We start from the raw sequence: 17044 nt of genomic DNA on the forward strand, positions 1-17044 counted from the left end.
AGTCAAAACAGGACATGCGTAGCAAGTACCCTTATCTGTTCAATGTGTAATCTTATACTTTATTTTGTCTTGTGTAAAATTCGAGGACGAATTTTCTGTAAGGGAGGAAGAATGTAACATTCCAAAATTTTAAATTTTATTATTTTATGAGTATTATTGATATTTTAATTTTATTTAAATTTTAAGAAATTATTTGAGATTTTTCGGATTTTAAAAATCGGGTTCGATTTTCCGAAAATATAAACTTTGATAATTTTTAAAAATTAATTTAAAGACCACGTGGCAAAACTAAAAATATATTTGGAGTCTACGAATTTTTCAGAGTTTTCTGAAATTTTTTCGAAATTTTTGGACCTTTTTCTGTCCCGAGGCAGAGTAAAAATTCAAAATTTTGTATCCTAAATCGAACCAGCCTAATCGAACCAGACCGGATCGGACCGATCGAATCGGACCGATCTTTTTCTTTTTCTTCCTCCTCCCCGCGCGCGTCCCGACCTCCCTCCCCTTCTCTCCCTTTTTCTCTCTCCTCCCTCCTCCCCTTGCCGCGCTGCCGCCTCCCTTGCCACCCCAGCTCTCCGGCGCCCACCTCCAGCCGTCCCAGCCCACCGGCCACCGCCTGGAACACCGGAAAAAGGCGCTCGAAGTGGAGCGACGCGCGCGCGCGACTGTTTGTCTTCCTAGCCAAAATCCGGTCAATCCGACCACCAATTGGACCGGGTCTTGTGTCTAAACTCATCTACTTGTCGAGAGCTTTCCATAGACACCAAGAACACCAAAATCTATCAAGCGGTTTGTCCAATTTTTGCCCCGGAAATTTTAGCCCATTTTCACTTTTGGGCTAGATTTCTCACAAACCGTAAACCCCACGAGAAAACCGAGAGTACCAGAGCGCTCCACTCGTCGAGAGCTTCGCGGGAATATAAATTTCAAAATTTTTCGACATTGTTTTTCGGTGGGTCCCACAGAACTTTGCAGTATTTTTCCGAGCATTAAATGAGCTTAGAAAATTCCGTAAAAATTTTATACTAACCCCCGTGTTGTGGGCTTCGTGTAGGTATCTTCAATTCGCGGAAATTCGACAGTTGTCCGGGTTTGTGAATTTCCGGCCAGACAGACCGGCTACCGGAAAAAGTCTCCGAATTGAATCGAGGTTTTGGCTACCCCACCATTGTCAGATGTCCCGAGCGCGTACCCGGAGTCGGAATCGGCAAAGGTAAACCCGAACCTTGCTTTTTCGTAATTTTCTAGTGCTTAAATAGGATTAAAAATCCATAAAATATTCGTGGTAGCTCAGAAAATTATGATTCTTTTTGCAATAGCCTAGAAATATTGCTAAGGACTGCGGGGCAAATTTTTAGAATTTTTAGAGCTTATTTGGGCAGTTTTTGCAAAAATGATCAATTATAAGGACTAAATTGAAATTTTACATATTGTGATGGATGACTGATTTGATGGGCCCAGGAGGGGCTGTGTGATGTGATTGAGTTGTGGATATATGGATTGTGAATATAGAAGTGTGTTTTGAGCCATTTTGCAGGTTGAGTAGTTCCTAGGTATAGGAGAGACTCTGACGGATTTTCGGCACGACTTAGGACGTATTTGGTCTTTTCATGATTTGTATTGAGTCAATTGTATTAAATAATTGTAATGTAATTGTCGTGTGAGCCAGATGACCTTCTTCCTCCCCCGCCACAAAGGACCGTTGTCAAGTCTGTGAGTAAAATATTAATTTTAATTGTAATTTCACTATTATTATATGTTCAAGCATGTCCATGCATCACTTATATGTATGTATCTATGTAGATAAACTCTAGGCACATTTTATGTTGCATTCATAACTGTTAAAGTGCCATGGATGTTGTTGTGGTAATTTGGAGCAGTTGGCGTGAGTGTGATGTGGTGTGGACTATGGATAGGACGGGTAGACACGGCTTGAGATCTTCGCTGGGACACCGCCCTTCGGGTAGTCACGGCTTGAGTTCTTCAGGGACCCCGATTTGGTTTATTAAGAAAGTCCAAATTGAGTTCTTCAGGCACTGTGTTGGATTTAAGAGAGTCAGATAGGGATCAGCTCCCATATATTATGATTGATATTACTGGGTGTGTGAGTGCTCAAAATTACCTTTTTGCTGTTATGATGTGAATTTATTGCTGATGCTGCATTTCACTCTACAGGGTGCATTAGTTTTAGATAGTTATAGAGATTATGGTTAAAATTGATATTTTACTCTCTGAGTCGAACGCTCACTCCTGTTCAATATTTTTCTAGGCCACAGCAGGATATTTTTGAAGTTAACCTGCTTTTCTCCATCGCAGATCATTTTCTCATGTTTGTGTAATTCTATAAACTTCTAGAAATTTTCGCATGTGTTAGAAGTTTTTATCTGATTTGGGTCTATAATATTATTATCATGTTAGACTTGTAGACGCATAATTTTATGCATGTTTGATGGTTTGGATGAGGGAGTTGAGCTCCCATTTATTTTTATGCTGATATGAGTATGTGGAGGGTGAGCTGAGCTCCCCAGTTGATTATTTATTGTGTTTACAGGTCGGGTGAGTCAAAAACTCCCCGTTGGAAGGTCCATTTTATGGCCGGACTCTGTCCAGTTGATTTCCTGAAATTGGGCCCAAATGGGCCTTAGAGTTGGGTTAGTGAATAGTTAGACTTACAACTGGCCTCGGGGGCTTTAGGCTGGCTCAGGTCCTAGTGCCGGTCCAGCCCATAGGTTGGGTCGTGACAGGTTATCGGTAGACGAAGTTTGGTAATTCATTAGGTATACTATGGGATCATATTATGCCTTACGGAGAGGTAATGTGTGATAGATCCAAGACCACTTACGGACTCAAGAGGAGGAGAGGAACATTTTAGTGTAACCAGTTCTGGCAGATGTCACCGGCGACGGCGGCCGGCCACGTGCGCGATGGTTCCGGTGGTGGCTTGTAACACCCTCCCGGTAGCCACTCCGTACATTCTACTGTTCCGGTGACCAGTGTCGGTCCGGATAGCTAGAACGTCTGGAAAAATATTTAAATCAAAGTGAGGAACCATAATTAACTCAAATATTACTAAGAAAAATTTAGTAAAAATTTTAGAAATAAAATACAACCAAGTCAAATGAGCCGGTGCCCAAGCGATGGGTAATCAGAGGTAAGTTGCGGTTCTCGCAACGAGGAGCCCTAGACCCGGAGAAAAATTCATAAAATAATTTTTGGGACACCAGAGAAGGGTCATTGAGGTTCCTATGGCGTTAGAATGCCAAGAAAATATTTAGAAAAATTTTTCAATCGGTACAGACAATTTTGACCCGTTAAGTCAAACGGAGGGCATTTTGGTCATTTCGCCTTCAGAGACGATTTTTGGCCGACTTGTCCAGTTGAGTAAATAATTATTATGACTCAAAATATGAATAAATATTGCTAAAAATTAAATTGAAATGTGGTAGAAAAGAAAAGAAAAGAAAAATAGTGGAAATTAAGGATAATGACATCACATGATGTCATTTACTTTCTCCCAACCAATCAAATTTCAACAAGCACTCTTAAACCAATTAAAAAAGGTCAAAAAGGAGTTCAAATTTGAGAAATTTTTCTGCTCATCTTCTTCCATTTCCGGCAGCCCTTATTTCCCTCACAATCTCCATTAAAACTTTCTCTTTTTCTTGCTAAAACCTCACCCTTTACATCATAAAACCTCATCCTCACTTCACAAAAATTTATCCTCACACCCTAGATCATATTTAGACAGCCATTAGAGGGAGAAATTTTAAAGATTGACAAGCTCAAGTGGGAGCTTTAATAAGGTTAGTGCCCTAAACTTTAAATCTCACTTCAATTTCATGTTTAAGAGCTATATAGGTGATTAAATGACAAAGAAATTTTGATAAAAGACATTGGTATGCTAACCCTAAATTTTGGGCAGCCAAGGTTAAGGTGATATGATGATAATTTTTGGGAATCTAATATGCAAGTATGGCTGCCCTTAAAGTGTAACTTATAAGTGAATTCATAAATGAAATGATTATACATGGTTTTGAATTGTTGAATTAGGGTTTTGAGGAGTGAAATTTGGTTTTGGCTTATGAAATGATTAATGGACATTCTAATGGTCAATTAGTGACCATTTGAGGCAAGTTAATCATAATTTGAAGTGAACTAAAGTGTTACAAACCCAATTGGTAGGTCGCTAAGGACAGCAAAGAATGAGGCTGTGATTCTAGCCCACTTGGACAGCCATAACTTTGGCTGTGTAGGTTCAATTGGTGTTTGGCCAATTGGACATGAAACTAGACTTATAATGGCACATTTTTGCTGAAGAAACCATGCCCAAAAGACTAAAGCAAGTGGATCAAAAGTTGGCCCCAATCTGGGTACCCTGCAAGCCAATTCTGCAGAATGACCAAATGAACAGTGTTCATTTGGCCATAACTCACTGTAGAAATGGTCAATTGACCTGAAATTTTTACAGCAACAAGATAAGATATAGACAAACAACTTTCATGAAGAAATCTACCCCAAATTATGGCCAGAACCTATTCAAAAATGTAATCACAATCCTTTGTTCATGGTAATCAGATTTGGTAATTCTGCAGTTTTGGCAATCCGGCCAGCTGTGGTTTTTGGACCATATCTGGAGCTACAAAACTCCAAATTGAGTGATTCAAAAAAATAAATTCAACTAGACAAAATAAGGAACAACTTTCATGTTTACCATTTCTTCAAATTCCCACTGCAACAGTGCCCAATGGAACAGTAAAATTGAGCTACAAAAACTGAAAATTCTGCTTCCCTTGGTTTAAACTTTGAAATAGTATAAATGCTTAATGCCAACAAGTTTTGAATGCCAAATGTGGTATGTTGGGAGTGCCAAAACCAATTTACATATTTTCTATCCAAAAGTCAACATTTTTGTTGACCAATGAGGTGAATAGTGACACAAAAACTTGAAATTCAAAATTTAAAATTAGAAATGAATCTAGGGGACTTTAAATTGCAATTGGCAATTAATACTAGCAAATGTAAAACTCAAAATGTGGGATCTTGGTGTAATTAGAATTAATATATCCATTAAGTAAGAAAAAGTCAACATTTTGGTTGACTAGTAAGGTGAATAGTAATCAAAATGATTAGTAAATTAAGATGAAGAACTAGAACCAACTCTAAGCTTAAATGCTTAGAATTGTATGACAAATGTGGACTATGCATCCTAGTCAAAATTGTTGAAAAGAAATTAAGGTCATAAATTTTGAAATCCATGAAATATTTATGGATTACTTGAAACATGAAAAATAAGTCACCTAATTGATGTGAATAAATAGTTAGGGCTTATATGCCCATCACAAATGGAATTCATAAAATATTAATAATTCAACTTGAAATATAAAAATTGTAATTACATGAGTAGATTCTTGAATGTATAAATGAGAAAGGAAAAATGTTTTGAATACAATGGTACATGTGAACCATTGTTTAGAATTGTGATCAATATGAATAACATAATGAATGGATAAATAAACCATATTAATGTATGAATGAGACATTAGTTCTCATTATTGTAGAGAGGAGAAGTATTTTGAGTACAATGGTATAAAAGGATAATTGATGTGAATTGTGATCATATAAATGATCAAATGAATGTATGAATTATAATTGAAATTTATCATGAAATAATGAATTCATAAAACACAATATATTAATATTTAATGATATTATGTGCCCTTGTATTGCCTAGACACGTGTGTCAGATTGGATAGATTGGCATGCCAATAGGGTATTGTTTTAGCAGTACTGCGAAAGGCTTTATGCCTGTATTCATGGCTTTATGCCCGTATTCATGGCTTTTATGCCCGTATTCATGGCTTTTATGCCCGTATTCATAGCTTTTATGCCCGATTATGTGATATCATGGCTTTTTAGCCATACTGACTGCATACGTGGTTGACGTTCTGCGTCCCATGGTATGACGGCCCGAGGCACCGCGGTGTCCAGTGCCAACGACCTGTTATCCAGTTTAGTCAGCCTGTCATAGGTTACTTGGGCAGTGTAATTTATTGAAATAAATTAAGACTATTAGTAATTAAAAATATTAGAAATCAAACAAATGAGTTAATAAGACTTCAAAAGAATTCGTTACAATTATGAAATGATCCAAACCACATAAAAATTGTTAAGTAAAATGATAAAAGAGTTGCAAAAATAGGTATAACTTAACTAAATATTTTAAATGTACCTTCTATTGCCATATAAATATAAACTGAGTATTTTTATTAATTCTGTATGTTGTACATTATCACTGTGAATTTCGGAATTAAACGCTTCCAAAGCGAAACAAATGAGAACAAAAGATAATTAATATTAGACACATTGTATTGAATTAAATTGATTCTTAAATATTCAAATTATGCTTCGTTCTTTCTTTATTTGTATATTTTATTTTCTTGTTCTATTATTGCACCACTAAGCGAATGCTTAGCGCGATGGATTTGTTTCCTCGCTCAGGTACTTTGACTAAGATTTTTGGAGTCCAGATCTGCAGAAGTGCCTGAAGTATTCAAGGTTGTCACCTCCTCAGCAATGCATATAGATAGGGCCCATATAGATCATATTTTGTATTTAAGTATAAAATGCTAGATATTGTATTGTAATGTAGATTATGAGCAGGTAATTAATAGAAATGTAATGTAATTTAATAAATTAGCTTTTTCATATGTAATTAATTTATATATCATGTAAATTATGAAATTATGTAAATTAAAGAAATTTGAGAATTTTACTTATGTGATTTGAGCATGAATGAGATTGTATGGATTCGAAGACAGATTTGAAATATATAGATAATGCATGGAAATGAATATGAAATTGAGATATATGAATGAGATGTGAATTATGAGATAGTTATGAAAATAATTGATGAGATTTTATTTGTAAAATATTATTGAAACTTTCAAATAGGTAAATAGTAAAATACGTCAACTGGCAATAAAATAGGGGAAACTCCGCTGGTTTCTCCGTCGAAAAATAATCAATATTAAAATATATCGAGATCAAAATATGAAAGGAATAAAGTAAGATAAGATAGGGTGCTCCGGCACCGAATGTAGCACACTTTGCTCGGCTACACTGTAGTCGGGTGAGGGGTGTTACATGGCTTCGGTGAGCTTTGGGGATGATTCAACTTCCAGAGGCTTCCTCATAAATTTTTAGAATTTTTGAGACACAAATAAGCTTCGGATAAGATTATTTTTATTATTTCTCAGTCTGTGAAGCATAAATGTAGTGTTTCTTAAACAGGAAAATTTGAAGAAAAATTTTAAGAAAAATATATGATGAAAGTAAAATTATTTCGAGATATTATATGTTGTTTGTTGAATTTTTGAGTAATTGTAGAATATTTTTGAAAAATATAGATGGATTTTAGTTAGATTTTTAGCATATGGGCATATAAGATTATCTGAGATTACGATATTCAAATTTTATATAATTGGTTGAAGCTTCAGAATAGAGGTTTAAATATGTGAATATTGAATTGGGTTGAATTAATAATATATTAGCTGTTGGAAACTTATGGAATTGAGTAACATTCTTAAATAAAATATTCATGAGTGATTAGAAAATTACAATTTCTTTTGTGATAGCTTTATAACTTCATTAAGGACAGCGGGGTAAAATTTTAGAATTTTTAGAACTTATTTGAGTGGATTTTTACAAAATATCAATTATAGGGACTAAAACGTAATTTTTCAATTTTATGACTATTGTTTGATTTGGAGGGCCCAGGAGGGGCCATATAATGTTGATGAGATGTGATCGTGAAAATTGAGAATTTAGAAGTGTTATTTGAATCTTTTTACTGGTTTGATAGGTCCTAGGTATAGGGGAAACTCTATTGGATTTCCGGCATGAATGAATTAGGTTGTCTGTTGTCTCTTTAGAGTTTTATTTTGACTTAGTACTAATAAATTTATAATATAATTATTTAGGTGATCGAGGTCAACTATTTTCCTCCATCCAGCAGCCACAATAGTCCTCGGTGTACTGTGAGTAAAATATTAATTTTAATTATAATTTCAATATTATTATATGTTCAGGTATGCTCATGCATCACTTATATGTATATATCTATGTAGTTAAACACTAGGCACGTTTTATATTGCATTCTAAATTGATGAATTGCCATGGATGTTGTTTGTGGTAATTTAGATCAGTGTGCGTGCGTTGGCGTGCGTGTGGTATGGTGTTGGATATGGACAGGACGGGTAGACACGGCTTGAGATATTTGCTCGGACCCGGTCCTTCGGGGTAGACACGGTTTGAGATCTTCGCTGGAACTCCGTATTTGGTTTATTAAGCGAAAGTCCGGCTTGAGATATTCGTTGGCAGAGGTTGGATTAAGAGGGCTGTATAGGAGATCAGCTCCCGTATATGTATTGTTTGATGTTATCGGGTGTGTGAGTGCTCCAAGTTACCTTTTTGCTGTTATGATGTGATTTATATGAAAATACCGATGATGTTGCATTTCACTCCACAGGGGTGCATTAGCTCTAGATAGCTATAGAGATTATGGTTAAAATTGATATTTTACTCTCTGAGTCGAACGTTCACTCCTGTTCACATATTTTTTCAGGCTACAGAAGGAGATCTTTTTCAGAATAACCTGTTCCTTTCCTCACAGGTTATGAAAAAATTACTTAACTGTATTATTATTATCTAAATTTGTAATTTAGAAATCTGCATGTACTAATAGTAGCATTAATCCTGTCAGGGACTGCATGAATTTAAGTTTTTGTATTAACAAATAAAATTTTTTTATGATTTTTAAATAGTTTGTAAATAATATAACAGGGTTGAGCTGAGCTCCCCTAATTTTAGTTTCTGATAATTACTGGGTTAAGTTGGCCCGAAATAAAATTATAACAGTTTAATTTAAATTATTTTATATGCATATTGGGCCTAAATTGTAGGTCTGGTCATGGGTTTGGGAATAGTAAGGCTTACTACGAACCTTGAGGGCTTTATGCCGGCCCAGGTCCTAATGCCAGTCCAGCCCATAGGTTGGGTCGTGACAATTAATATAATATATTAATTTTTAATAACAAATTTTTAATATGTTGTGTTTTGAATTTTTTTTATTTAAGAATATAAATAATAAAAATTTAATTTTCAATATAATAAATGAAAATGTTATAATATTTTAAAATCTTTAATTAAACATTAAATATATAATTAACTCAAAATAAATATTATGAAAAGATCCATCTTATTTTATAATATTTTAAATAATGTTAACAATATATATTTTATTGTTTTGAACAATACATATTTTGATGATAATAATAGTAAAATCTATACTGAAAGAATAATGTGTCAATCAAAATCACTTATTGTTCTAAAGTAATAGTGTTTATAATAAAAAAAAAAACTATACAGAAAATGTTTAAAAAAATATTACTATAATAAATTAACAAAGGCAGTAAAATCTTTTACTATTTTTTAGAAGTATTGTTCACAGAAAAAATAAATTAATAAAAGTGTAAAAAATATTTATAATCAATTATCTTTATAATATGTGCAATTTAGTTCTTATTGAAATAATTTTAATATTTTATCACCAAGTTAATTGACAATTTAAAATAAAATTTAGTAGAAAAATAAAAAAATTATAAGATAAAACTTACAAATTTAAAAAGAACATAAATTAAATTGATTATTTTATTTTTATATATAATTTATTAATAAAAAGAAATAATATAGTATTATAAATTAATTAAACAAATAATAATATATTAATAAAAAGTTAAATTATAAAATATGCAATGAATTTATTAATTTCATAAATAATAAAAAATCATTTATTATTTTATTTATTAATATATGTCCTTATGATTTATATTTTTCATATATTATAATAAAATAATAAATTTTAATAATTAAGTAAAATAATGGCATTAGAAGAGAAAAAGGTCATAAAAAATAAATTAAAATGCATTGAGTTTCAATTAATATTGATAAATTATTTTATAAGTTTTGTAGTCATCTTCTTTAGGTTATTTTTTTTATAAGAATCAATTAAAACACTTTAAGTTTCAATTAGTATGGATGATTTTTTAAAAAAGTTGTGAAATTTGTTTAGTTAATTCTTTCAATGAAAATTGATAATTTATTTTTTAAAATATGGAAGTTAGATTAAGAAAAAGAATTTTTTATGGTAATTAATTCTTTTTTGTAAATTTTTGCTTTGGATTACAATAAAAAAATTAATTAAGTAAAAGTTAAAAACAAATAGGATAAAGATTTTTATAAACTATAAACAAATAGGATAAAGATTTTTATAAAATATAAAATTAACTTCAATAATAAAAGATAACTTATATATTTATAAATAATAAAAATTAAGAATATTTTTGCCTGTTCATAAATTTATACTTTACGTATATTATAGGTTATATATTTTTTAAACATAAAAAAAATACAATACTATAAGAAAAAAATTTGTTTGATAATTGAATGAATGTTTATAATTTTTTATTTATATATAGAATTTTATATAATATAAAATAAAATTTTAATATTTGAAATATTAATAATTAAAAAATATATATCATTAATATATTAATGAAAACTTAAATTATATATTTAAAAATACATTTTTATAACTATACATTAATTGTATTCTTTATTATAATTATAAATATTTATATAATTATATAATTAAATAATAATATAAAACTCATTTAAATAGATAAAAAATTGAGATGAATGATCTTTTGATTTTAATATTATGACTTTTTTATTATATTTTAATATAAAATTAAAATTAAATTTTATTTCAAAATGATTAATCATTCAAATAAAGATTTTTATGAAAATACTTTTTAATTTAATAAGTTTATAAATTAAAATATTTTATATACAAAAAATTTTTTTGAAAATAAGCATAATTAATAAAAAAATCTAAGCACTTTTTAATTTTATTTAAATTAATTTAGCTATTTTTATTAAAATTATTAAATTAGTATTAATTTTATTTAAATTTAAATTCAATTTTAATAATTTTTTTAATGTTTTTTTTTAATTATTTTTAAATTATTATACTAAAAAATAATTTGAGAATATAAAATATTTTTTAATTTTAATGAAAATTACATAAACGAAAATTTTTTTACTTATAGAAACAATTTTCAAGTTAAATATTTTGAGTTATAAAAGAATTTAACTAAGTAGAATTTAAATATAAATAAGATTAAAAATTTTAAATTTACATAAATTTTAAAATTAATTAAATAATAAAAGTATTATGGATGTAAATAATAAAAATAATGGAGAGTATTTTAGGAATCCTAACATTCCCCTTCCTTCATAAATATTTAACGTGCAATTTATTTTTTTATTATATATACTCAATATTTAATATTTTATATAATTTTCTATTATCTTTTTATACATTATATAATATTATTACTATATTATAAATATTATATTTAATTATTTAATTTAAAATATTAAATTTAATGTCACGACCCAACCTATGGGCCGGACCGGCATTAGGACCTAGGCCAGTCTAAAGCTTTCGAGGCTCGTAGTAAGCCTAACTATTCCTCAATCCATGACTAGGCGCCCACAATTGTAGTAATCTCTTCATAACCTGCGAGGAAAGGGACATGTTATTCTAAAAAATGTCTCCTCCTGTAGCTTGGAAAAATATGGTGAATAGGAGTGAGCGTTCGATTCAGAGAGTAAAATATCAATTTTAACCATAATCTCTATAGCTATCTAAAACTAATGCACCCTATAGAGTAAGATCCAACATCGTCAATATTTTCACATTATAACAGTAAAAATGTAATCTGGAGCACTCACATACCCGATAAGGTCAAACAATACATATATGGGAGCTGATCCCCTATACAGCCCTCTTAATCCAACCTGTGCCAGCGAAGAACTCAAGCCGGACTTTCGCTTAAAAAACCAAATCGGGGTCCCAGCGAATAACTCAAGCGTGTCTACCCCGAAGGACCGGGTCCCAGCGAAGATCTCAAGCCGTGTATACCCGTCCTGTCCATAGCCAACACCATACCACACGCACGCCAACTTACACACACTGCTCCAAATTACCACAACAACATACATGGCACTTTAACAATTATGAATGCAACATAAAAATGTGCCTAGTGTTTAACTATATAAATACATATTTATAAGTGATGCATGGGCATGCTTGAACATATAATAATATCGAAATTACAATTAAAATTAATATTTTACTCACAGTACACCGAGGACTATTGTAGCTGCTGGATGGAGGAAAATAGCTGACATCGATTACCTAATAATTAAATTATAAATTTATTAGTATTAAGTCAAAATAAAACTCTAAAGAGGCAACAGACAATGTAATTCATGCCGAAAATCCGACAGTGTTTTCCCTATACCTAGAACCTACCCAACCTGCAAAAAGGTTTCAAAATACATTTCTATATCCGCCAATCACACAATCACAACTAAATCATATTACAAGGCCCCTCTTGGGCCCACCCAAACAGTCAACAACCACAATTCGAAAAATTACAATTTAGCCCCTATAACTAGCCCTTTTGCAAAAACTATACAAACGAGCTCTAAAAATTTTAAAATTTTTTCCCGCGGTCTTTAATAATATTATAAGGCTATTGCAAAAGGAAATATAATTTTTTGATCATCCACGAATATTTTATGAATTTTATTCTAAATCAATATTAGCCGAAAATGAGCAACTTGGAGTTCGGGTTTACCTATGTCAATTCTGACACCTGGAACGTGTCCAGAACGTCTGAAAATGCTAGGATTGACTGTGATATCGATCACGTTCTGAGACAGGCTGCCGGGCAGTCGGATCTGACTGAAAATGCGGTATCGGCACCGGTGAGCTATCTTCAATCCGATTGCACCTAAATTAAGTCCAAATTGTATTAATAATTATTATAATTTTTTTTTTAAAATTTTTGAAATCGAAAAAGTTCGAAAATCTCACCAAGCGATTTAAACCGTTCGATTATCTCATTTTTCAAACGGTGTCCGATTGGAGCGAGACCAGTCCTATCTCAAAGATCTCGTCGTCCTAAGTCCATCGATGGCCTTGGATTTCCGATTCGACGGTCGGATCGCTAGAAAAGTGGCCGGAAGCCACTGCTGTCACTTTCTCTCTCTTCGAAACTCGCTGGAAATTCCACTATTTCGGGCATGGCTGGTCGAAAAATGGAGCTGGGTTCGTGGGGGGTTGGTGGGACCTTGGATCGCCGGCGTTAGTGGCCGGAATCGACCAGAAAACGACCTGCTTCTCTCTCTCTCTCTCTCTCTCTCTCTCTTATTTTTCCTTCCCTTTATTCTCTCTCTCTCTTCCTCCTTGCCGCTTGCTGCCGTGGCTGTGGCCACCTGATGCCGTCCTAAGGTGGGAGAGTGCCACCAGTGCCTCGCTGACGTTGGTGCTGGTCGGAAGCAAGAGGGAGAAGGTAAGGGGGGAGAGGGTGACGCGGGAGAGAGGGGAGAGGGGTTGCTGCGTTTTTAATTTTCTGTGTTTTTTTTTTTTTAACTTCTAATTATACTATTAGTCCCCCAACTTTTTAGGGGTTTACAATTAGGTCCAAAATTATTTTATTATGTTAAAATTTAATAAAATTCTAGTAATGATAAAAATAAATATAGTATAGGAAAATTTAATTATTTTATTCTCGTTTACTAAATTAACTTTAATTAATTTATTTATTATTACTTTATTTATTATTATTATCTTTCTTTATTTTAAAATCAGTTCAAATAAATCCTATGATATTAATAACATAATAGTTTCTTTTTATTTTATTTATAATTTAAAAATTTTGGATTGTTACATTTAATTAATATTTATTAATGTGAAATTATTATATATAGGATAATAACAACATAATTATAAACTTAAATGTAATATAATAAAAGAAATATAATAATAAGTTTTAAAAATATAAATAAGTGAAATGTTTAAAAATTAAAATAAATTAATAAAAAAATACAAGTTAATTCATTGAATTCTATTTATTCAGACTTTCTAATTTTATTTTTTTTAAATAAATTTGATTTACCTATATTATATTTTTTATAATTTAAAATAATATATATATATATATATATATATATATATATATATATATATATATATATATATATATATATAATGAGATTGCATAGCTAAATTAATATAAAAGAAGTTTATTTATAAAATTAGAAAATGGAATAATTTTTAAAATATATTATACGGTGTAGTGAATTATTATTATAAAATTTTCATTTTCTTTATATTGATATTTTTAAATTTTATATTATCATATTATTTAATATAAGTAATTTTAAAATCTATTTAATATATTATTTATTATATTTATTGAGTATTTTTAGTTTTTTAAATTATAGATTATACTATATATGTTGTAAATGTATTATAGATTAAAATATAAATATAAATTTAATATTACATTTTTAATGAATTCATATTAATTATATATAATTAATAATATCAAGAAGTCAAATTTTTTTTTTCTAATCATTTTCATATTTTATGCTTGTTTTTATTATTGTAAAAATCTAAAATATAATAACTTAAAATTAATATTGAGAAGAGCATATATTTTCATATAAATATATATATAAAAATATAATTATACTTTTTATAATCTTATGGTCAAAATTAACAATCTAATTAAATTTGGTTAATAAATTCAAAATAAAAAATATTTACATGAACATGAGGGTATTAAGAATTAAAATTAGCCTACATTTAAACTAAATTGACCCAAGAAAATTAAAATCTTATATAATTACATGTAAAATATATTTTTTTAATGTAAAAATGATATTAATCATCTCAAATATTATAGGATGCATCAATATTAAACATAAAAAATGAAAAATTAATCTATTTTAGCGTATATAAATATCATTAAATTTGTAAGGATATTAGTTTTATTCAATATTGACAATAATAACAAAATTATAGTAATCACATTCACATATAACTACATTCATAAGAATAATACCTGTGACATATAAAAATTTAAAAGATTTAAAGACTTATAAATAGATTTTACCCATTGAAAGAAAAAAAGACACATAGAAATATAATGAATAAAAAAAATTATATTATAAATTAAAATTAATTAAACTTAAGTTTTATTACATGAAAATAGAGTATGTAAATATAAAAGCTATTTGTTACTGATATTTTAAAATAATAGCTATAAATTTATACCAAATAAAATATTTTTCATTGAATAGGTTTAGAATTTTATATGTATTGATATAAATGTAAATTTTAATTTAATTAACTAATTAATTTTTAATAATAATTTTATAATTATGTTAATTAAATAGTTATTTTTATTAATGATTTTATGATTTAATATTATAAGTTTGTAAATATTTAGAATAATTAAAAAAAAAGAAATTAGTATAAGAAAAATTCAATATTTAATTTTATTTATTAATTTTATTATAATAAATTAAATAATTTTTAATAAATTAATAATATTTATAATAAGATTAAGAATATAAAATTATAACAAAATTTTTAGTATGATTACAATTAATATAAAAATAATATTAAAATTTTAATTTATATTAATTATAATAATATTAAAAATTAAAATTAATTACAAATTTAACAACGAATAAATTATCATTAAAAAATTAATAATAAAATTATATTAAATAACTGAAAGTACTAACGATAAATAATATATCGCTAAAAACTTATTAGCTTTTAGTAACAATAAGTGGTCGTTTCTACTTTTTTAAATATTAGCGACAGCCAACTGTAATTGGCGACTCACTTTCGTCACTAAATTTATAAAAATAAATTATTATTTATTAAAAAAATTCATATATAGTAAATTAAAAAATACAAATAATATATAATTCTTCTTAAAAAATTATTATTATTATTATTATTATTATTATTATTATTATTAATTCTATAATACTTTTATTTTATAATACATAGACTTATAAACTTAAAATAGAATTTTAGAAAAATATATATTTTTTCTCTTTTGAACGACTTTATAGTTTAATAAAGTTTTTAAAAATTTTTAATATCATAAATAATATAAAAATAATCCTACCCATTTTAAAATTAATTTTAATTTTCATCAGCTAATTAAATTTAAATTTTTATTATTATAATATATTTTAATACATAACCAATTAAATTTAGTCATTTATTATTATAACACTAAACTACTATTGGTATTTTTAGAAATCACACTCTCCCCTCCTTCATACATTTATTTATTATATAGATATTTAATTTTATAATTAATTTTAAATAAATATTTTAAATTATAAAAGAACTTAATTAATTAAAATTTAAATATAAACGGAATTAATAATTTTAAATTTATATAAATTATAATATCAATTAGATAATAAAAAAATAGCATAGTTGTAAATAATCAAAATAATGAAGGGTAATTAATAACTTTATTAAAAAGATAAAAACATATATCAATAATGATAAATCTAACGAGATATGCTCAGAATTTATTTTAAATTGACACATGTCAAAAAATAATTTTAAAATCAATTATAAAAGAACTTAATTGATTAGAATTTAAATATAAATAGAATTAAAAATTTTAAATTTATATAAATTCTAAAATTAATTAGATAATAAAAAAAAGCATAGTTGTAAATAATCAAAATAATGAAGGGCAATTAATAAATTTATTAAAAAGATAAAAACATATATCAATAATAATAAATCTAATGAGATATGCGTAGAATTTGTTCTAAATAGACACGTATAAAAAAAAATAAAAAAAATTGTAAAAAATGATGGAGAGGGATTGTCAAAATGAAAAAGAAAGATTTGTATGAAAAAGAAATCTTTTTCACCCTGTATACCTTTCTTTCATAGCTACATTCAATTTGTATGAAAAAGAAAGATTGTCAATGATGAGTATTGAACACTTTTATTTATTTATTTATTTTTCTCTTTTTCTTTTTAAGAGATAATCATAACAAACTTGCAATGAAGAAGTTA

The sequence above is a fragment of the Hevea brasiliensis genome, chromosome 8, assembly GCF_030052815.1.
Source record: "Hevea brasiliensis isolate MT/VB/25A 57/8 chromosome 8, ASM3005281v1, whole genome shotgun sequence".
Lineage (NCBI taxonomy): Eukaryota > Viridiplantae > Streptophyta > Magnoliopsida > Malpighiales > Euphorbiaceae > Hevea > Hevea brasiliensis.